Here is a 23578-nt window from a genome sequence, read left to right as displayed (position 1 = left end):
TGGTCATCTAAAATTCTCTTAAACAAGCAGTGGCTGGTCTTGGTTCACAGCCTGGCCTTAATAGGGCACATCCAAGTCTAGCACAGGAGGCAGCCAGTTGCTGATAGCATTATAGCTTATGCCAAGTGGCCCCAGACAGAACATAAGGGGGCAGCAGAGCCCTACTGAAGTAAGCCTTCCTCTGCGGAGTGAGCTCCTGCACAGCTGATCCTCCACAGAGGGCAGAGATTGGTATTCAGTAGTCACAGCCAGTCCTTGCATGTGACTGGCTGGGGTAAATTTCTTCCATTGACCTGCCAACAGCAATCAATTCTCAACTACAAGAGGAGTGTGTACTCAGCCCTCATGGAGGGTGCATCTCAGGTACACAGCTTGAGTGATAGGGGAGTCTGTGCCACTGGAACCCACAAGACACCTACTACATTAAGCCATTCTACCAAGATAGGGAGTTATAGCAGCTCTACCTAACACATAGACACAAACCCAGAGAGGCTACCAAAATGAGGAGACAAAGAAGTATGGCCCAAATGAAAGAACAGAACAAAACTCAAGAAAAAGAACTAAACAAAATGGAGATAAACAATCTTTCAGATGTAGAGTTCAAAACACTGATTTTAAAGATGCTCAAGGAATTTAGTGAGTACCACAATAGCACAAAATTTCTAGTCAGAAATGAAGGATACATTAATTGAAATAAAGAACAATTTTTAGGGAATCAAGAGTAGAGTGGATGAAGCTGAGAATAAAATCATATTTGAAACATAAGGAACCAAAATATAACCAACCAGAACAACAAGAAGAAAGAAGAATAAACAACAAAACAAAACAATACAATACAATACAATACAAAATGAGGATAGTATAAGAAGCCTCTGGGACAATTTCAAGTGTACCAATAATCGTATCATGGGCGTGCAAGAAGGAGAAGAGAAAGATCAAGGAATTGGAAATCTATTTGAAAAAATAAAACAAAACTTCCTTAATTTGGTGAAGGAATTAGTCATGCAAGTCCAGGTAACGCAGAGAGTCCCAAACAAGATGGATGCAAAGAGGGCCACACCAAGACACATCATAAGCAAAATGCCAAAAGTTAAAAATAAAGAGAAAAATTTTAAAGTAGCAAGAGAAAATCAGGTAGGTACCTGCAAGGGAGTTCACATAAGACTGTCAGCTGATTTCTCAAAAGAAACTCTGCAAGGCAGAGGGATTGGCAAGGAATATTCAAAGTTATGAAAAGCAAGGACCTACAACCAAGATTACTCTATCCAGAAAAGCTATCATTTAGAATCAAAGGACAGATAAAGAGCTTCCCAGACAAGAAAAAGCTGAAGGAGTTCATCATCACCAAACCATTATTAAATGAAATGTAAAAGGGATTTATTTAAGAAAAGAAAAAGGAGGTCAAAACTATGAATAATAAAATGTCAATAAATATATATCTATCAACAGTTGAAGCTAAAAAAGAAACTAGGCAAACAAGCAGAACAGAAATAGAAACAGAAGCATAGATACAGAAAATGGCTTGATGACAACCAGTTGGGAGGGAGGTTTAGGGGAATAGAAGGAAAGGTACAGGGATTAAGATGCACAAATTGGTAGTTACAGAATAGTCATGGGGATGTAAAGTACAGTACAGGAAATGGGTATGCCAAAGAAATATGCATGACCCATAGACATTAACAAAGGTATGGGATTTTCTCAGGGAGTAGGGAGTTGCTGGGTGGAGGGGATCAAAATTGGGACAACTGTAGTAGCATCATCAAAAAATATTTTTTTAAAAGGAATAAATAGATCTATTATGCTCCATTCAAGAAATCGAACTAATAGTTTTGTGAATGATTTCACAAAGGATGCAAGAAAAGTATATAGAATGAAGGGTTAACCAGAAGTTGTTCCATAACATATGATTCCAAACTATTCTGATTTATGGATCACAGAGATACATTATCAAGCCAGAATCCCTTTTTTAAGACTTGCTGTTTTTTAATATCCATGTTATTAATAAAACCGATGTTTCATTAAAGCAAATTATACTCCTTCATTTGTCTCTGCCATGAACTAAGAATTTGTCAGCAGGTATGACTTTGACAACTAGAGTTAATATCCGTTCCTGTCTTCCTTAGACTTAAGCTCTGTCTTAGCTTAAGTACAGTAAATATGGCTATATAAAAGTGACTTTTACAATTTTTGGTGGTTTCAAAATGATTTATGGAGTTTTTAAAAATTTTTAAAAATTTCATAGCACCATTCAGGGAGGTATCTAAATAAAGTGTGAATGGTCTGACGCTGAAATTAACAAATCCTTTTGGTTGTGCCACCTTGTTGTTGCTAATACTAATGATGATAATGATACCTAACATCTTCTGAGCATTTACTTTGTGGTACTTCTCTACATACATGTACATATTTATATGTATTAACATTTATATCTCAATTCAACCTGTGGTATTATTATTACCACTTAACAAGTGAAGAAACTTAAGCACAGAAAGATAAATCAACATATTCAAGGTCTCAGAATCTGTGTTAACTACCTTGTTTTAAATATGGTTTAAAGAGAGGTGTATGGGTGAGCATGCCATAACAATATGACATTTGGAGCATAACTGAATTCAGGTACTAAAACATTGCATGAACTCAAACTATCACTACTGAGAAGAGTTGAAAACTTAGATTTTTATTAGTAACAATATTATTTCAAGCATTTCTGGCAGCACTGAAACTTGAAATGGGTTAGAAGCCTGTATAAAAAAATCTCATTATTATGAGATAAAGTAGAATGAGAAATACTTATTCATATCAAAAATGTAATAAAAACAAAACCTTTTCCAGATTTATCTTTTCAATATTAACTTTGGTAATTTAAAAATGTTCTCATAATTTAAAATCTCTTGCCACCACAATCTAGAAACTAGAGTATTTCTTAGTTTATAAACAAATAGAAATGATAGTTAGTGCCAGCTGGCAAATATCTACACTCTACATTATGAAGTAATGAATAAAATAATGAAAAGTCACAACTTGATTTTGAGGCATAACTGTACATATAGATCAGAAGCAATTATGACATAATTGAGAAGGCATGGCTCTCAGTTCCTAATTTAAATAAGACTATAGAATTACATAAAATATGTGTGTTAAGAAGAATAATGCCTCTCCCCCATATTTCCTTGTATTAATTCCTAGAACCTGTGAACATAGGTTATATAGCAAAGAGGGATTAAAGATTTCAGATAGAATTGAGTTTACTAATCAGCTGATCTTAAAATAGGAAGATTATTTGAGTGAGCTCAGTATAATCACAAAGATCTGTAAAAGTGGAAGAGGAAGCAGAAGAAAAGGTCACAGGGATGTGATTTGAAAAGGACTCAACCCACCTCTTTTGGCTTTAAAGATTAAAAGAGGAGATCATGAGCCAAGGAATTTGAGCAGCCTTTAGAAACTGGAAAGGGGAATGGAACAGATTTTCTCCTAGAAGCCTCCAGATACACAGCCCTATCAACCCCGTGATTTTAGCACAAGACCTTGTATCTCTGCCCTACAGAACTGTATAATAATAAATTTGTGTTCACAGACCCAATTCTGGTAACCCTTGAAATATGAGACCTGGTGGATGATCCCTAAACACAACCTAGTGGAATTTTGGTAAGAGCCAATAGTGCTTCACCTATTGTCAACCAAATCTACCTGGAAAAAATACCAAGACAATGAGAATTTTAAGATGATCAAAGCAATTATGGATGCTGTTTTCTTTGTCTACTGCAGCCAATATATAGGTCTCCTTCTCCTACTTAAATGTCTGTTATTTAGTGTTCTATTAGTAATGAATGTCTGAGTTAGACATTATTTTTAATAATTCATAGGTTGTTTAGAGAAATCCTTTCCATTAAATTTGTGAACAAGAGCACCAGAAAAAGAAGATTGCAATTTATGAAAGTGAGTTAGATAAAGTTTCAAGAAAAGAACGTTCTTAAGCTAGGATCAGAAAGAGCAGTAGTTTTACAGGCAAGTTTGAGAAGAGGAAAATTAGGCTCTGTATTTGTTTTTCAGACACAAAATATAAATTTTGCAAAGACAAGGAGAAAAATGAGTAATTAAATAAATAGGAGTAGAAAAGAGAGGAGCTAAAGATGTGAAATACAAGAAGGAATAAAATGAAGAAGATGCTAGGAAGGCTAAGACATAGAAAGATACTTTGTTACTGAGTAATAGGAGTGAGAAAGACCAACATGGTCTATAACCTAATGGGAAAGAGAATTGTCATCACACTTTTAGGCACCTTGTACTAGAAGAAAATCGAGTAGTGATATATGTAAGATGCTCCTTGAAAGAAAATGTGAACCAAGAATATATATAACTGACTGACTTCTAAATTAAAATTTCTCAAACTATTATGACCACACATGAACTTAAGGAATATTGTTTTTCTAGATTATTCATTAATAAACAGCTAGAGAATAAACTTCAGATAATTAAATGACAGAGATACATCAACATAGATTCTTGGTGAGCATTAAATATATACATATTTTCTTAGAGAACTCAGGTCGATGAGGGTTATAGGAAACAGTTTAATATAGCTATCTATACTGACAATATAGATACAGTGTAACTTTAATGAAAGGTTGGAGAAATACATATAACATGTACAAATCTTTTTGAAAACTTTTTATTAATCATGTAGGTGATTGTGTTATATTTGTTATCCTCAGACTATTTTGTGTGTAATGCTGGATAAAATAAATAATTCTAGCTTCCCCAGTACACTTGAGAATCAGTATTGTCTGTAGTACAGAATTAGGACTGAAAGTACCAGAATGAACCTATGAGGTTTAAAAAAAAAAATATCTATCATCCAACATCTATCTATCTAATCTATTCCTTGCTTGGAAGGAACTAGAAATAATACCCATGTCAGTAACAATGAGCATCCCTAACATCATGATTGGGATGTTGAAAGATACCACTTCCCACTAAAAGAAAGCAGGGCTTCTTGGAAAAGCAACCAATCTTGGGTCTAGGGCTGGTAATTTATAAGACAACCCCCGTAGCCTACTACTTTAGTTAGGAAGGAAGCTATCAGAGAAGACAAGGGTGCATTAATAGTACTTGAGATCCAAAGTGGAAAGACTCTTGTTGGTTGGTAAGTGTAATAACTGAGATGGAAGAAAACATATTAAACAATTTAAATGCATGAAATCAAAGTGACACAGATACACACATATAATTAACTAATCACCTTTGTGCAACACAGGGTTAATAAAGTACACACTCAAACATTTGTTTAATTTTTTTAATATGAAATGATTACTGGATAAATAAGTTATATATGAGGCAAAATTTCTCTTTGTAGTAGTATTACAACAAATAATAAAGAAATAATGATATAATTGGGTTATCAGATTATTAATATTTTATAAAATCTAGGCAGCAAACATTGATAGCTGCTGACATTACAAAAAAAGAGACAGCCAGGGATCTTGTGTTGTCTGATAAGAATTCCAAACTACCATGAAGAAGTCTGGCCAAAATATCTAATCCTAACCTATTCTGATTAAGCTTCTAGATCCAATGGACAAAAAAAACAAAGAAAGCAGAGAAATATGTTAAACTAAATCAAGATGGAAATAAATACAGGAAAAATAAGCTAGTTTCTTTAACAAATAAATTGCAACAGAAACAATGGAGATGGAATATAGTAATTGCAAAAGGCTGTAAAAATATGCCCACCCTCACACTACCCTCCAGAAAAACAGGACAAAAAACAAAAAAAGAAAAGAAAATAAGAGGACAAAACAAAGTCATATATTTTAGGGATACACTTCAATAATGAAACTATATTAAAAAGTTCAGAAATGATATGAAAAGTGTGTTTATTCTTGAGGAGAGGAAGGATATTGTCATGTAGGACACGTGGAGGGTTTCTGAGGTGGTAGAAAAGGTTCATCTCTTGACATTGAGGGTGATTAGAAACTTGTTCAACTTATAATAGTGCATGAAGCTGTAAATTTGTTTTATGTAGCTGCTAAGGTAAATAATAAAAAAAGGAATAGGTAGCTTGATTTGTTGGACATACAGAACTCAAAAATGTGTACAAAATTTAAGTAAAGATGCTGAGTATTTGCATATATGATTCTTTAAAAAATTTTTTTTAATATGATCTCTCAAAACATCTTACTGTAATGTTTTTAAAGATTTTATTTGTTTTTAGAGAGAGGGGAAAGAAAGGGAGAGAAACATCAAAGTGTGGTTGCCTCTCACACGCCCCCAATGGGGACCTGGCACACAACCCAGGCATGTGCCCTGACTGGGAATCAAACCAGTGACAATTGGCTTGGAAGCCATTATTCAATCCATTGAGCCACAGCAGCCAGGGCATATGTGATTCTTTATTTCAGGAGATAAATCTTGTAGTTAAGCCCATAAGCCTTGTTTAAGAGGGTTTGGAAATTAAGAAGAGATATAATCAATCTGAGAATAAAACCCAGTGTGGGAGACAACCGATATTTAATGGATGGACGTCAAAAAGGAAAAGTACAAAATAGTCTGGGAGGAGAGAAAAACTGTAAACCTATATCAATTCATTTTGTCTACTTCTGGCCCGGGTAAGAGAGTAAGGAGTAAAGGCAATGGCTTCCTTTTAAGATCCTGACTGGGAAGTTGCACACATCACCGCTAACATTCATTGGCCTGAATGTATAACCACAAGGAAAGCTAGAAAATGCAGTCACTTATTGTGTTGTCATAAGACCAGAAAAAAACAAAAACAAAACAAAACATGAATGTTCTATTACTAACAGGAAGAAATGACTGTATTTTGAACATTTATGGTGGATGGTTTTGAAGTCTGTAGGAAGCCTACAGTTACAATGTGAAATGAAGACACTGAGTCAGGTGCAACCAAGATCAAAATCCGCAAAGGATGTGGAGGGACTAAGTCAGTGTATGTCAGTGAACAGAAGGAACATAGGTAGTAGAACAAGTTGTCATGGACTACAAAGAGTGGAGTTTATATTGTGTTGAAAAATGACACATAAGACAGTGGTAATATAGAAGAATGTTGGCCTTGCCTCCTGTTTCTCAGTATGAGGGACATGGGAGGATGAACACAAAGGAGCAGAGTTCTTAGGGAGAGCCAGATTTCCCTTTAGAAAAAGAAGTGAAGAGGGCTGAAGGAATAAGTCAACAACATATCTTGCATGGATTAAATCCCACTACACAAGTTGTGATTTCTGTCACTCTTATTTTGAAGGGATACAGAATACAAACCATAGGTAAATCAATTCAGCTCTAGTTCTTAAAATTATGTTTAATTTAATTATCCTTTAAAATATTTTTAAAATAATAAATTAGTAACATGTTAGCATGTTTAAATGTTTCTAGTAAACAACTTCAGGTTTATCAAAGTTACATTTGTAGAATATGATCTCATTTGTTTATTCTTTTTACTTTAAATAGATATAAAAATATGTATATTGTCATATTTATTTCTATCTAGTTTAAGTTTCATTGTTTGATACTAACAAAACAGCAAAACTTTTTATGCATGCAAAAGTGACCCTTATTTTTGTAAATATTTGAGAATAAAGGTAAATAACAGATATCAGTCAACAAGTTTATTCTTTGGGGGAACTCTAATATGGATCTGAAAACAAAAGGACAAATAATTTTATCTAATAAATGAACTTTCATTAGGAGGTAGTAGTTTCTCAAGACTTGCTTTGAGGATTGTGCTGCAGAGCAAAACTTGGGATGATAATGCTCTGTTCCTACCACTGGCATGAATGTGGGAGAACCAAGGGGAAGCATGTGTGCCACATGGTGTCCCTCACTGTCCTAGTAGCTGGGAACACTCTCTGTTTTTCACCAAATAAATTTAAATTTATCAGTGAACTAAATATTCAAAATATTACAGATATGTAGATACATTGACTTCATTGCATTTACTATTAACATAATCACTAGCCCAAGATATAAGTTCTCAAGAAACCTAAATTTCAACCGAACCTTTGACAAAGTTATTGATATGATTAAGTTAATTGAATATGATTTAGGAGGGATCCCATAAAGTTTTTGAAAGCCATGCACAAGGAAAAACACTAACAATATAAATACACTGGTAATTTTTAATGTTTCTAAGAGCATGTCTATTGTATCAACCCATACAAAGAAATATACAACAAGGCATTCCTTTAAAAAACACGACTCATGGCCCTGGCAGCTGTGGCTCAGCAGATTGAGCGTCAGCCTGTGAACCGAGTGTTGCTAGTTCGATACCCAGTCAGGGCACATAACTAGGTTGCACCTCAGGTCCCCAGTTGGGGGCGCGAGTGAGAGGCAACCACACAGTGATGTTCCTCTCCCTCTCTTTCTCCTTCCTCCTCTCTCTAAAAATAAATAAATAAACAAACAAATAAATAATTTTAAAAAATGACTAATGTATATGGTTTGAATAACTATTATATTTTTACTATTTAAAACATATATTTAAAAGGCATTCATGATATGATTCATTGCATTTGGGCTACAACAATTAGAATGAATTGAAAAATTAATGTATAAAGGTAGAATGAAAAAAATAGACAACAATGCAAAATCAGAAAACTTTAAAACAACCAAAAATGTATAAATTACAAAAATAAAAGCTGGTTGACACACTGTGAGCTTAGTAAATAAGTTTAGCTTCCTAATCTTAAAATAATGGTAATAAATCAAGTGGTTTTAAGGTTAGTCCAGTTTTATTTCTTGAGGATAGAATCTGGCTGGTAGTATGTGATTTCAAAAATTAACCAAATATTTTTTAATGAAAAAATATCTATCCATAGTATATCATTACCAGTAAAAAAGACCATCAAACATTCATTCAGTCATCCTGATTTTCACCATATGGAAATGCAAAACAGATGAAGCAGAAATGGACATAGAAAAATAAAATGTTTGGCACTTGCTTTATTATCTGCCAGCCTGAAAAATGGTAAGGAGAGGACTTATTCCCTGCTACTGACCTATTGGAAGATCCAGGCTCATCAATTCTTCCCCCCAAACCCCACAAAAACATATCTTGCTCTGCTGTATTGCAACATCTTTCATTAGCAGCCAGAACCACTGTACCATCCCTCTTTACGCATGCTAAGACTACAGTTTGCATTGATAAAAACATCCAGGATAGATATCCAGTGATTAAGCATTTGAGTTGCTGCACCTTCTAATGTGAGATAAAGTACCATGAGAAAATGCAAAGGCTGACCACTTCTGGCAAAAGAAGAGCTATATGTTGATTAGAATTATCTAGAAATACGCTTACCTTCTCAAACTAGTCAAATAGAAAACAAAAGCAAGGTAGATGAAGTCCAGAATTTAGAGAAATTAAGTGATTACTAAAGACCATTAATTAATTAGACTGAGTATGTTTACATTCACTCCCTTTTTCAATGAAAATGAGAAATGTGTTCTAACAGCAACCAGGTAAACAATGAGTGTAGCCAGATAAAGCTACAGACATTGTTTATGAGTAATCAGTGGAGACAATATATTCCTCCAAGATGAATAATTGGAAAAAAAAGCAATATAATAGATGTAAAAATATTCTCCAAGAAATAAAATTACACAAAAGTAAAAGTTATTTTTGAAAAATATATGCTATAGAACACATAAGTAAATGTTATAAAAATTAGCTATGTTTTCTACAAAATTAAGAAATTATTCTATCACATAAAACAAAAAATAAAATAGAAATTATAATACGATGAAGAATAAAGATATAGGAGATATTGGATGAGAGAAAAATGTTGATGAAAATGGAATTTAATAAGATACTGACATGTAAAGAAACTAAACATGTACTAATGCATTAAAATAGTAATTAAAAGCAAAATTGACATAACAGAAAACTAAATTTTAAAATGACATTGAGAAAAACTCAATGAATACAGGGGAAAATGAATCTATGATAAAAATAAATGAGAAGCACTATTGCAATTGCAACAGTCAGAAAACATTTAACATCATACTATTAAAATTCTAAAAATAATCAGAATCAGTAGAAACAGGTAACATTAAAGGTAACAAAAAATAAAATCTGGGCTGCATAAAGTTTTGAATATGCATATCAAACCTGAATACATACATGACACATAGACACACACAACCAGAAAAAACAAATTGGTAAAGTATTAAAAGGTCAAAAACAAAGTATTTACCTATCAAAAAGAAGGGGAGGAGGGGGAAGAAAGAGAAAAAGAAGTTAGCCAGGATATAGATTTTACCTTTAAATACTAACTTTCTTAAGGGAACAAGAAATACATAGTTTTGAAGGTGAACATGTTTTATAGCAAGTATTCCATTTGTCATGTATTCGTGAGAGCAGCTAAAACATATTTTGCATGTATGTATGTGTTCAGAAATGTTTGTATATTCTTCTAATGGAAAATGTTGGCAATATTTAAATCAAAATAAGAACTTAAGAATAGGCAACTAAGATAAACTAAGAATCAGATAGCATAGACTTAGTCTAAATAATTATTACAAATATAATTTTAAATATAACTTCAAAAATTACTCAGTATTAATAAGCCAGGTGAAAAGTCACAAACTACTACAACTAAAACTGAAAGGCATGTTCAATTTTCTGTCCTATGAGAGGAAAGGGAAATCAAACTGTTATATTCTTTTTAACTATAATTAAGCAAAAATAAGTTAGAGAAATAACAACTAATGCCACAGAAGTACAAAGGAATACAGGTATAAGAAAAATATTATGAACAGCTATATGCTAACAAATTAGACAATATGGATGAAATGGAAAAATTTCTAGAAACATACAATCTTCCAAAACTGAATCAAGAAGAAACACAAACTCTGAAGGGGCAGGTTACAACTAACAAAATCAAAGAAGTAATTAAAAAAACTCCCCCAAAACAAAAGTCATGGACCAGATGGCTTCACAAGTAAATTTCACCAAACATTCAAAGAACTAACACCTACCTTTCTCAAACTATTCCAAAATGATTCAAGAAAATGAAGACTGCCAAGCCTATTTACAAAGCCAGCATTATCCTGATTCCAAAACCTGGTAAAGACACTATAAAGAAAGAAAAAATATAGGTCAATATCCCTGGTGAAATATCCCTGATGCAAAAATCCTCAACAAAAAATCATACACCATAATAATCAAGCGTGGTTTATACTGGGGATTCAAAGGTAGTGCAATACCCTCAAATCAATTAACATGTTACACCACATAAACAAAATGTAGAAAAAATCATATGTTCATATCAATAGATTAAAAAACATTTAACAAAATCCAGCAACCATTTATGATAAAAACTCTTAGCAAGGTGAGAAGAGGGAACTTACCTCAACATAATAAAGGCCATGTATGACAAACCCACAGCTAACATCATACTCAAGGAGAAAAAATTAAAAACAAACAGTCTATTCAATAAAGGGTGTCAAGAAAATAGGACAGATACATAAAAAAATGAAATTAGAACACCTTCTCACACCATATATAAGAATAAACTAAAAATAGAATAAAGACTTAAATGTAGGACTCAAACCATAAAACCTCTAGAAGAAAACAGATTGTAAAATCTCTGGCATCTCTCTTAACAATATTTTTTTCTGATATATATCTTCAGTCAAAGGAAACAAAAATAAATAAATAAACAAATGGTACTACATCAAACTAAAAAGATTTTCCACAGCAAAGGAAACCTTCAATAAAATGAAAGAAAACTTACTGAATCAGAGAAGATATTTGCCAATGATACTTCTGGTAAGGGGTTAATATCCAACATTTATAATGAACTCATATAACTCAACACTGGGAAAAAAAAAAAACCCAAAACAAAAACAAGCAATCTGATTAAAAAATGGGCAGAGGACCTGAAGAGACACTGCTCTAAAGAGTACATACCAATGGTCAATAGACAAATGAAAAGATGTTCAATATCACTGATTATTAGAGAAATTAGAATAGCTATCATCAATAAATGAACAAACAGCAAGTGTTGGTAAGGATGTGGAGAAAAGGGAACCCTCATGCACTGTTAACGGGAATGCAGATTGGTAAAGGCACAATGGAAAACAGTATGGAGATTCCTCAAAAAGATTAAAAATGGAACTGCCTTATGACCCAGTGATTTCAATTCTGGGTATGTATCTAAAGAAACACAAAACACTCATTTGAAATAATATATATGCATCTCTGTGTTCATTGCTGCATTATTTACAATACCCAAGAGATGGAAACAACCTAAGTGCCCATCAATGGATGAGTGTATAAAAAATTGGTGAAACATGGATACAGTAGGATATTACTCAGCCATAAAAAGAATGAAATCTTATCATTTGCAACAGCATGGATGACCTAAAGTGTATTATACTAAGTGAAATAAGTCAGTCAGAGAAAGAGAAATATCATATGAATTTATTTATATATGGAATCTAAAGAACAAAATAAACAAACAAAATTCAAACAGACTCAGAGATACAGACTGAAAGTTGCCAGAAGGAAGAGGGGTTTGGGAGACAGGTTGAAAGAAGTGAAGTGATTAAGAAGTACAAATTGTTAGTTACAAAACAGTGATGGGGATTTAAAGTACCACATAGGAAATGTAGTCAATAATGTTGTAATGACTATGCATGGTGTCACATGGGTACTAGATTTATTGGGGTGATCACTTCATAAGTTATATGAATGTCTAATCACTATGTTGCACACCAGAAGCTAATATACTATTGTATGTCAATCAAAAATTAAAAAAAAAAAAAAACTTATTTAAAAAAAAAGATGAGTGGATTTACCAGTGACATACTAGTTATGAAAGGATAAGGATTACTAAAATTAAAAGAATGGAAAAAGACATCCCAGACAAGGAGTAACAACAACAGAAAACAGATGGAACAGGCCTACCAGTAAAAGCACATGTCTGTAGGTGCAGAGGAGCACTTGATAGAAGCAAAAGATTCAATTCTCTAGGTGGATATCTCAGATATGTACTAATAATAATTCCTACAAAATTTATATCACAACACATTATAGTACTACAAGAGAAACTGACAAATCCACCTTTCATAATAAAAGGATTTAATAGAAATCTCACAAGATTTATAGGTTAATTAGGCAAAAAAAAAATCATTAAGCCTGCAGATTTTTTAAAATGAATAAGCTTGATGAAATGAACATATACAGAATATTGCATTCAATAAGTGGAAGTTACGTATTTTTCAAGGGCATTTATTTCTTATGGAAATTGACCAGATATTCTGTGATTTTTAACCTGATTCAAAGTCAATATTACACAAACTATTCTCTCTGACTCCAATGTAGTTAAATATTAGCCTAAAGATAACTTAGAAAAAAAATCTCATATGCTTTTAACCTAAAAACATTTCTAAATAACTCAAGTAGAAATATCACAATAAAATTAGAAAATATTCAGAAATTCAGAATAAATTGTCAAAAAAAAAAAAAAAAACCCATTTATGTGTAAGTTAGACATCCAAAGACACACATCCCTCTTATTCTGGAGCTGAAAAAAAATCTTGGAAATGCTCTATTCAATAGAAAAATAAATCATAACTAATAACTTAAAAATGGATGAATTGTGTTATAAAAGAACTGTTGTTAAGAGCTAATAACAGCAAAAAATAATTTGTGCCTAAATAATTATAATGATTCATTGTTTCCTATGATTATCTGTGTGCCATTTTATCAGATCATAACTTTGGGAAAAAAAGTATTAATTTAATTAAAAATGAAATGCCATACCTTTTGAGGTAGGAAATGACTAGCATATCACTTTTTCTTTCTAAGCTGCAAGAGAATTATATTCTCCTTTTTGCTTACTTGAAGAGGGCACAGCACTGAGAAAAGTCTTGAAATGATGGGCTGGAGGCTCATACTGGGAACATACGAGCTTGGTCATTCAATTAAACAGTTATCTATGACCCTTTACCCTTTTCTATAGGAGCTGGATGAAACTGTTTTTATCTATCATCTATATCTATCTGTCTATCTAATATGTTTATTTCCTCACCTAAGGACATTTTTTCATTGCTTTTAGAGAGAGAGAGAAAGGGGGAAGGAGGGAGACAGAGAGAGACAGAGACAGAGACATCAATGTGAGAGAGAAACATTAACTGGTTGCCCCTCATAGGCTCACTGACCAGGGATTAAACCCTCAACCAGGTGTGTGCCCTGACTGGGAAATGAACCCACGACCTTTCAGTGTATGAAATAACACGCCAACAATGGCATTATTTTCTTATGTTCAATTCATACACTTGCTTTCTACATGCCCAGGTGGTAGGAAGACATGTAGGAAGAGCAAGGAGCATATCAGGAAAAAAAGCCCCTGAAAACCTTCATTCAAACCTGAGCTCTTAATGGTGTTATTAATGACATAAATGACATTATTTGTAACTTAATAAAGTCAGTGACATGAGTTCTTTAACCCCTTTAAGTATGTTTATCTGCTATACACTTTTACAATAGAGAATATATTTTAAAAGTTTAACACTGAACACAAGTTATATATTCTCATTATTTTTTAAAGTGGGGCATATCATTTCTATCTTCAACCCTAAGTATCATATGTGTAATTGTTTGCCAGTCAGAGAGTAAGGGGGCAATTGGGACACATACTTGTTCACATTGGCCTTCAGCGAACAGCCAAGACAGAGGTAGACAGACAGGACAGGCAGGAGGAGCTCAGCATGGAGCGACAAAATAGAGAGACAACAGCTGCTTTTTCCAGCAGGAACTCTAATCAGTTTGAAGCCCATATGTTAAGAATATCCACCGTTAACTGAATCAAAGTTTCCTTTTGAAGTCATCCTGGGCATGCAGTCTATGGGCTGCCTGCATTAGCTTCTAGACACTAAGTAAAATGTGCACAAAGAAAAAAAATCTACCAGCAGACATGACTGAAATTGGCTCAAGACGCTGAGGGGCATAAAAATGAGCAATTAGGAGATGATAGAAAGAGTATGATATCAACGCAAATTATGAGGTCTGCTTTATGAGAGAGATGGATAGAGAGAAGGGAAAGAGGAGGAAAGAGAAGGGAGGAGAGAGAGAAGGAATAATCAAGCCATAATCCGCACTTCAGGAAAAGGTCTATCTTCTGGAGAACTCATACAAATTTATTCCGATTTTACACTCATTTGCCATTTGAGTTTCACAATATAATTAGCTACATCATCGCAAGAAAACATTTGAATTAAAACATTCTCCTACATATTTGGTTAAGTATAGCAAGTTTGTTTCCGTCTCTTACCTGAAGCATATATCTTCCAGAAATGAAACGTGATCTCATTTCTTTTCAAGAGTGAAATGTGCTCATACAAGCTGAAACACTTATATCTCAAGGTAATATTATGCTTCCACTGGAAGATTTTATTCCTGTTTGGCAGGTTTGGCATGTTTAGGAATCTATTTTTCATTAAACACTGAAGGGTTGTATGGAAAAAATGAATTTATGTAATGAATAAAGAATTGAAAACAAACATTTAACAATGAAGTAGCTTCTCAGTGTGAAACAGAATTTGTACCTAAAAATACTGAATAGTAATATGCAAAAAAACATATATCTTTAAAGCACATTTGTTGATGTTATCATGTACTTGGTTGTAGGAGTGGATCAGAATGTGGAAACCGTGGTTCTAATTCACATGAGAGACCTTGAAAATGCTGCTCTTGCCATTCTGTGAATTTGACTATCAAGTTTTCTTTATTTAATTAAAATTTAATATATTCACATTTCTTCTAGCTTAGGAAAATGTCAATTTTGTTTGCTCAAATTCCAGACCCTAGTAAATTTCAATTTAAAAACAGTTTTTGTGATCTAATCCTATTTGCTAAAAGTAGAAATAAAAAATGATTTCCAAGGTTAGCTAGGAAGCCAATGTGAGCAGTTTGTTGTTTTAGTACACTGTTGTTGAAATTGAGTCAAGAAAGATTCTTCAACAGTGACCTTGCCCATAGGACAGAGCTTAGTAGTCATCTTTAACACCAAATTGAAAGAGTTATGATCCAGAACCTTGAGACTGGCTACATGCCGGTTTTACATATGCCCAGCATTTTTCTAATCTTCATACTCTTCCCAATATTATCTGTATAAATGCTTTGAAAGTGAGACCTCACTTATAAAGTCAAGAATTCTGACAGAGTATCCACTGGGTGCTTAGCAGCTGCTTGTTGTTGGGTACAATGTGATGAACAAGACTGGCAATGTCTTGCTGTCATGGAAGCTGCAGTTCAGCTTCCGTCCCCTAACCATGTTACCTAATACAGTGATCTGAACCAGTTAGCATCTCATCAGAAAGCAAATGGAGGCCCTTGTAGATATGATAAAGCTGTTTGTATATTCCAATTTAAAACATTAGGGAAATGACAAGAAAAGAAAAACATCTTGATTGAGTTGTTTTGAAATTAAGTGCTAGTTACATTGGTGCTTATGTTTAAAGTTAACTGCTTGCTTTTAACTTCAGTTTGAGAGGATGAAAAAATTAATCAATAGTGTATTAAGTCTTTATCAAGATAGGAATTCAAACCTTTAAAAATAGTATGTTTAAAATCTAGTATAAAGGAGCAAGAAATTGATATTGATATTCTTCAACCTTATATAATTGAGTTTCTTGAGTTTGTTTTGTGAAATTAATCCAATCATTTTATTTAAAATGATTATTCAATTACTAAAGACTAAAAACAAATAAAAGCTTATTAAAGAGTATTCACTTTGAATAAAATAATGCCTTAACAGCATCTGCTCTGCTGGGGTGTCCATTGATCATTAATAGCACTGGTGAATGCTATGGATTGGCTCATGAAACATCCTTTCAACCTTCTTCCTCGTGTAGAGTGTGAAAAGCTTAAAGTGACACTTCCCGAGTGTCAGGATGAGAATTACTTTCTGCCATTAAAATGTATTTGCACAAATTTAAAAGGTGGAAGCAAGAAATATATGTGTTGTCTGTGATATATATATTTTTTTCTGTTGACAAGCAAGATTTTGGTTTCTAAAGCAATAACTAGTGTTCGTTCTTCACTTTCCCTGGTGTTGAGGGGCAGCTGTGTCAAAGGTGGTGGTGACAGCTAATTCTCAGCTTTCCGATCTGGGGATTGCTGTTAAAGTGTATTTTGTAATTAGTCCCTGGATGTGTCAGTTCTGTAGTGCCATGTTCTATCTAAAGACCATGACGTTGATCCTTGCTTTTATTGTTTTGAAAGTACTTTATTCTCTGTATTAAATCTTTCTTTCCTGATCTAATATTTATATTAGCTTCTGAACAGATGTTTCACAGTAGTGTATCAGATTGTGAGTTGTTTCCCAGTATCTGTTCTTAACCTCTTTCCAAAATAGAGTTTCAACTAGTCACATATGTATCTAATTAAAAACGGCCTTTCTCAGCTCCCCTGTTGAGAGGTTAACCATGTGTCTAAGTTCTAGATAATAGAATTTAAAAAGATGTTATATTTGGTACTTCAGTTTTGTCTTTGTTAGGACAGAGCATACAGTATTCTGGCATCTTGCCCTCTTTCTGATCACTGTGTGATGGCAAAGCTTGGACAACTTCCCTGTGTCCAGAGACAGTCACATGTTGAGGATGGCAGCATTCTCTGCCAATAGCGAATCATCTACCCCTGAAATATTTAATGAGACAACATTTCTATGTTGTTTAAAATGCTGGATTTTAGAGTCTCTTTTTAAAAAATAGCATCTTAATCTTAAATAAATCGTAATTTTGTTCCTAGATGTGGAACTCTACCTACTAAAAAAATGAGGCTTTGGTCTAATAGTTGGGTAATGTGTGGCAGGAGCCCAGGTATTGCAGGCTGGAAGGACAGTGATCCTCATTATTCCACGATAAACATTTGGTAAAACTGTTGCTTGTAATCCTCAAAAAGGTAGACTTCTTGACAAAAGAACACGTAGCCCCTGAACTGTTTGGAAAAACAGAACATTGAAAAAACTCAGAATATATCTGTTTGCTATTTCTTGTTGTGCAAAGTTCTGCAACAAGCTGTACCTGGGCTGGTTATAACAGGTGATTTTAAAGAAGCAGCTTTAGTAGTAAACAGGCCTCTGGCATCTTCAAGTGCCCACATTGAAACTTCTCAGTTATTGGGATACATTCTAGTTTCAAAAATTAGATTAAGGGCTAAGCTTTCTTACCTAAATTAATATATACTTTTTATTTTAAAATAGTTTTATGGTTTAAAAATTCCTAGTAGGAAAATGTTATCTGCAAGAATACCATAATGGCAAACCACTGTAAAATTTTACAATTGCATTGGGGGCAGAGGGACAGGGAGTTCCTTCAGTGCACCCAGCTTTCTTTATGAGAAAGTCAGAGGTACATTAGTTTGTATTATTGCAACATTCATTGGGTTGTCCAAATGGCTTTTCCTTCAGCAAGATCGTTATCTCTTAGAAGGGCTTTATGTTTGACTCCAAATGTTGGCTGACAATTTACTGATGATATTTATAACCTTTGGGTTGCTCTGATATTTTGACATATTTGCCAGGTTCTGAGCCATATCATGGAAGGCCACCATGACTTCTGGTTCTTGCATGGCTGCAAGAACCTCTGGATCACTAAGAATTCTAAGAATTTCATTGAGCCCAGGCATTCCTGTCATTCAGGCACAACTCCTCCCATTCCAGGCATGCCTTCAGGAAAATTACCAGGCGCTCCACCAGGAAAGCCACCTGAAAAAGAGCTCATACTGAGCTTCTGGCTGTCATCTGGCTTCTTCTTCCCTCTGGGCTCTCATGTTCTTCCCGAGCCTTTTTAACTCTTTCCATTCTTCCTTTGATCTCTTGCTCTTCATGTTTTCACTCATACTTTTCTCTGATTTTTTGCAATGTTGGTTGAACTTCTTTCAACATTGCTCTAGTACCTTCATCATAATCCAGTTTACATGCAAAGGCAAAATCATGGGCTGCTTCTTCCCAATGGCCTAAAAGTCTGTGTACTTTTCCTCGCCATTTATAAGGCTGAGCTGAATCAGGATTTATATCAATAGCTCTGTCACAGTCTCAGATGGCAGTAGTTGGCTTCTGTAATTCAATGAAGACACTGGCTCTCTTGTCACACAGAGTGGCCAAGCAAGAATTCAGCTTGTTGGCATCTGTGAACAAGTCAATGGCTTTCTGTAGCTCACCGTCATTTAGGGCATCAATGGTAGACACTTTTCTATAATTTTCCTGGTCCCTCATCTTCTCGGTCAACTCCATATTTTCATTTCCCATTTCTTGAGGGGCATCTGTGTCTGGTTCAATCACACCCTCATTGTCAATTTCTAGATCACTTTATTTACTTGATGGTTCCTCTGTCTTTATGTCTTCTTCCACCTTATAACATCTGTTTTTTCTTCTTTATTTTCTTCTGATTTGGTTTTATGAGTAGCAGGTTGTATTTTACCTTCCACATTCTCCATGCATTCCCTCAGGAAATGCCTTTCCTCAATATGCAGAATGCTTGAATAGTGCCTACACGTTTTCATGAAGGCCCTGTGGAGCTTGTTCACTTTGTGAGGATCCATGGCCAGGAAGTGGTGAGAGGCAGTGGGTGTGGCTACGGTTGCTGACTCCCCATGACTGTGCGGAAGGGGCTGCCTAAAGTAATATTTTTAGATAGTTTCAAAGTAGACACCATTAAATTGAAAGAGAGAAAAACTGTGCTGCACAAAGAGACCAGTAAATATAAAAGGATAGTCTGGAAGCACAGAAATCCTGTCTAGATTAGATCTTTGCTTATAGTTATTTGTACATGGATCTGCCAGTGACTAGACCAAAAGCATATTATGTTTTTTTTTAGGGAGTGTATTGATCTTTAAAAGCCAGTGTGTATTTGACCTTTAAAGAAACTCCAGAAGCCTCTTAACTGGCCTAGCAGAATATAACCCACAAAATACTTTCAGTCTCCAAGGACTAGTAGTAGTGTCCGTTTGTCTCTTAAGGAGATAATTATAGGATGATCAAATACTTTTGAGAGTGAAAGAGAACCTATCTTTTTAGCAAGAGAAACTATAATCAAATTTAATGTATACATATGTATGGGAATCCCACATATATGAGAGACAGAGACCCTACATGCACAAGAGATTCAGAGACAGGGAACATAGGTATATAAGACACCCTGAGCTAGGTATGAGGTAAGGTGTCTTGGAAGCTTCAAAAGTACACTGCAGGATGATGAAAAGAGAAGACCTTTAGTAAATAAAAAATTTCCCTGCCTTATAGATAGGTCAAAGGTAGTTACTCCTGACAGTTTCTATGGGTAAATACTCTAATCCAAATTTCTGGGTGGTTAAGGGAGAAGGGCAGAAGTTTCTCTTGAGCCTGCAGCTAAAGTTACATTTATCTCAAAACAATCTGCATACCACAGAGGCGTATCTTGAAGGATGCTTTCTGGACCCCCACAAATCCCTCCTCTGAAAGCTCCCTGAAGTTTGGAATTCTGGAATTTGGGTTGGTAGATTGTTTTATGAATCATTACACCAGTTTCAGTCTTGAAAACATTCTGTTCAGTTAAACTGTTGTGTTTCCTTTCAGGAATCAGTGATTCAAGTGGGCTCCCAAAGTTAAGCCTATGGGGTGAGCACTAAGGTGTTTAATCAGAGGTATCTCTATAGAAACAGAAGAAGAATAAAAACTAATCATTGGCGCAGACTATAAATGTGACTTCAACCAAATTTATAAGAATAAGAATAGTGCATTCCACATCAATCTTCTATGGTTACTTTAGGATTAAATAAAGTAATTGAAAAGCCTAGCTCTCTCCACAAATGATATCACTTCAGAGTAATTACAATCTTAACTCTTTAATATAATGAATATGCCAATTTTTATAAACATACACGCTGTAGATAACATTTCTTCAGTAAAGAGAATGAAATTCTAAAAAGTGATATAATCTGGTAGTTAATAGACACTCATAATTTTTTAAAAAACTTTTTCAATAAACTACTCTATTGGCAAAGGAGTCTAGTGACCTATAGAGAATATAAAATTTAAGATGCTACATTTTACATTATAATTGAATGCACACAGTAATTAATTATGTTGAGTTTGATTAAAATATAATGATTCCTCTTCATCTCAATCTTTGAACAAATTTGAGAGTAGCTGTACTATACTTAGAAAGTTGTGGTAATATAGGTCTACATTTGTCTGAGAACTGGAAACATTGATTTGAATTTGAATATTTGGTTCAGTTACTTTCAGAGGTTAATATTTGAAGGAGTTGCATTTTGTAGCTTATTATCTGAATGTCTCTTATATTCATTTTCTGGAAACAACTCTAATTGAGGAAAAAATTTAAGGAAAATAAAATGTAACTTACGTATTTTAGAATATTTGAGTAGAGTTTATTACATTTAGAATAAGACTATTAATAGTAAATATATTAATATCTACTTGTGCCGAAGGGTCACAAGTAATCATGGTACCCTCAGTCTTCCTCCATTCAGATAAGTTACTGGTTTAATTTGTGAACATCCATCCGAAGCCTTACAAATGGGTGGTGTGTATATTTCTATAATGCATCGTGAATTGAGACTACAGAGAAGTTGTAATTTAACCATTACCAAAAGATAATTAATTTTGAACAATCCAAACATTTTTTCTACATATTTCAAGAAACACAGATTTAATACAATGGTATGGATATTCAAATGTTTCTGTGGGGGAATTCAGTCTTGATCTCATCAACTATTTTAAACCATTGAATACCTTAGTAAAGTAAGAGTGAGACTCGTTGATGCATTTGTGATACTAAGTGCTGCACAAAATACTTCTTACATTATATATTTCAAATATGCTTTCAAGTCAGCCAGTAATATTGTCACATAGTTATTTTACAGATGCATCAGTGGTTTGTGTAGTATAAGAACTGGTAAACAGCAACACTCAAATAGATAAGTAGCTTTCAGGAAATAAATGATTAGGACTAATACTTTCAATTTTTTCAGGAAATAATTAGTTGACAGTTTAAGTGGACTTCAGTATTCTAAATTCAGTATTCTAAATATGGTTTCCTTTTAACAATTCAATAAATTTTTATTGCTGATAGAAATTTTAAAATGTGCTAGAAATATTTATAATCTCAGGCAAAATTACAAATGTTCCCATTCTGTTTCTGCATAGAATACAGACCAATGTACTATAGCCAAACTTTATTACCTCTACGATTCCAAATATATTTTCACTAGGCAAAGATTTCTAAAAACTTTATTTAGAAAATTTGAGAAATAACAAAATTTCTCTTTCTTTCCTAATTTATTTTTTTATGTTTCTTTTAATTTTCTACTCCTTTTTCAGCTTCTTCATATCTTTTTTACAGGCCAGGGTTGTGAAAATTTTAGGTATAATCTTAATAATCACTTGGAGATTGCACAAATTTTTGTAACTAATTATCTGATTTTGCATATAGTTTTCATATAATATAATTATATGGTTTCAAATCTTATTCAAATACATTTATAAATGAACTTTATTAAAAAGGTAAAAAAAGCTGAATACTCTTATGTATTACTGGCCTACTTTTCTACCATATCCCATTATATTTTTGTATTTTGTTTTAATGCTGCAGTACCCAAGCTGCTGTGTTGCTAATTTTCCCAGACAATAAGTTAGATCACAGACAAAGAAGTAATATTTAGAGCTTTAAATATTATCAAAGGGGGGAAGCAGGTTATTATTTTGTTTGGATACCGACTCTGCATTTCAGAATTTCAGTTAACTTAAATGCTAATGAATGAAGATCTGCTTTGTTTCAGAAGAAAGCAAACCTGTTTTCACCTATTCTAGAGCACCACCTTCTGGAAATGAAATGTTTCTATAAATGGCAAAAGCAGCCCATTGTGATTAGTATAAGCATGATTTGGTACTGAGCAGAATCATGCCTCATGAAATATGTCTCTATCCACCACCCTTGACAGATTAAAGTTAAAGAAGGCATTGATATGTGGCAAATACAGAGTAAATGAAAGATTTTTTGACTGCTGTATTAGGAATAAATTTCTGTTAAGTTACACTTTGCTTGTTAGAACTAAATAACAACGTTGTTCTGCTTACATAATATATGACACTTTAGCAATAGCGCATGGCAATATGTAATACTATTGTTAAAACCATTAAGGACAAACTAAGCCTTAGCAGTTTCAGTTAATATGTTCTAAGGCTAGTTAATAAATATATGAGGTCTGTCCAGAAAAAGTCCAGCCATTGTTAGTATAACAAGAACAGTTTGCATGATATCAATGTGTAAACTGGCAGCCAAGGGGAGTGGACTGGGATGCACATGTGTGAAGAATGATGACTTCACTTTACTAGTCAGTGAGGTCAGTATATGCCATTGAGTGAACATATGTACTCTGTGGCCATCAGGTGTGGCCATCCCATTCAAAATGACTGAGCAAGTAAAGAAACAAATCTGCATTAAATTTTGCATTAAGCTTGAACATTCCTCCATGAAAACTATTTGGATGATTCAGAAGGCCACAGCTATGGGTGACTGGTGATTGGCAGCTTCATCATGACAATGTGCCAATCATGCATCACTC

General features: G+C 33.8%; 1 pseudogene; it reads right to left on the bottom strand.

The window, feature by feature from the left end:
- Positions 1–18448: 18448 nt before the first annotated feature.
- Positions 18449–19555, bottom strand: LOC150011459 (hsc70-interacting protein pseudogene; annotated as a pseudogene).
- Between the last annotated feature and the right edge of the window lie 4023 nt (positions 19556–23578).

Source organism: Furipterus horrens, unplaced genomic scaffold (assembly GCF_987537825.1).
Source record: "Furipterus horrens unplaced genomic scaffold, mFurHor1.1.pri manual_scaffold_4, whole genome shotgun sequence".
In the NCBI taxonomy this organism is placed as follows: domain Eukaryota; kingdom Metazoa; phylum Chordata; class Mammalia; order Chiroptera; family Furipteridae; genus Furipterus; species Furipterus horrens.
This window is presented reverse-complemented; position numbering and strand designations above follow the sequence as displayed.